The sequence below is a fragment of the Pinus tabuliformis genome, chromosome 1_2 (genome assembly GCF_031772625.1).
Source record: "Pinus tabuliformis cultivar Carrire ecotype Pingquan chromosome 1_2, CPIR1, whole genome shotgun sequence".
Lineage (NCBI taxonomy): Eukaryota > Viridiplantae > Streptophyta > Pinopsida > Pinales > Pinaceae > Pinus > Pinus tabuliformis.
In genome coordinates this window covers 493,641,431-493,643,079 of record NC_142298.1, presented here as the reverse complement: position 1 = coordinate 493,643,079, position 1,649 = coordinate 493,641,431, and positions in this window count along the sequence as shown.

Below are 1,649 nucleotides of genomic sequence, written 5' to 3'. Positions count from 1 at the left end.
AACCACACAAATATACTTCACGTCAAGCCTTAAGATCTTGACCCATCATTAGACCTTATCCTTCATCAAGTGCTAAGGTTCATCCTTGGTTTAGATCTAGCTATGCACCATAACCCAATAACCTATATACTAGATCTTTCTCTTCATTAGATATTCAATACTTGAGTACATTTGCCTAATGATCTTCTCCTCCTTTTATAGTCTTAGGCCTTACTCAATACCATGGAATAAAACCACTTAGGACCAATACCTTGGACCAAATACCTGGGGTCAACACTTCGGACCAGATATCTTGGACTAATACCATGGATCAAAATACCATGGACCAAATACCACGGACCAAAACATAGTTTTCAAACATGTATGTGCCTTTCCTTCTGTGAAAGTGCATGTGTATGCTATACGCTCCTTTTGGTCTGCTAACCCATGTGTACACGCAGATGGGTCAATGGGGAACCTGTGTATAGCTCTCTTTCTTCATTCTGTGAGTCTGAACTGTGATCTTTTATATGAGTGAGTTTCCATCAAGGACAACATCTGTGTCATAATGCCAACAATATCCCCCTTTGGACTTGATGGCAACCCCAAGTCACTCTCCCCCTTTGTCATCAAGGGAAAAAGGTTATGCTCCCCCTGAGTACATGTTGAATTCTCTGATATGTTGAAGTGTGTTGATTGAACTCCATGAACGAGCCCATGCTCCCACTAAGTATAAGCAAGGTCTTCAACACGATGTTCTAAAAGAAGAACATGACTCTATACATACATCATAAATGACCTTCCTATGATCAATGACTCAAACATATATCCATCTCCCAACCATAGTGGGGTAACAAAATAGGTCTTTTCATGACCTTTTCATTAAAAGATATACACGACATAAATAACAAAGACCAAAGCAGCAACTTTCATCAGCAACATCTATCAATCAGCATCCAGACCAGCAACCATGTTCTCACCATGAACCTGTTCCACCTGAATCAAAAAGAACTGTGTAAATTTGTTCCAAGATCTTCTAAGGTAATGCCAACAATTATCCTCCTGAGGATAAGTTCAGTTCCAAACCCCGATTCGAACAAACAGGAGGAGTACGCCATGCTAATGTGCCTTGGATGATCCACATCTCCGGGTCAGGTGCTGATGAGCACATTGAACTATCCATGTGACTGAGAGCCTTCACAGCCCAGGCACAACGACGCGATTATCAGGGGCGCGCTCTACCGCTGAGCTAATAGCCCATCGTGCAGGCCTCTGGGTATGGAGACCTGCCCCTACACCAACACCAATATATTACAAGAACCAATATAGCAAATAAGCTAATAGCCCATTGTGCAGCATTATTAGAAGTATATGCTCCCCCTGAACCTATGCAAGATGATCACTGTCAGATATGATCATTTCATATAGTAGAAGAGTTATCAAGGCATCATCATCAATCATATATACATCAAGTTATCAACAACTTATGAGAGCTAACATATTTCCACATGTCATCCACAGACTGTAACCATCATCAAGTAGAAAATTTAATTCACTTAACCATATCAGACTCCTTTAATCCTGAGTTTGGCCCACTTATTTTCCTCAAACCAACATATACGTGACTGTATCCATAGAATCCAGCGTATGTGCGCAACTATGCTTCATGA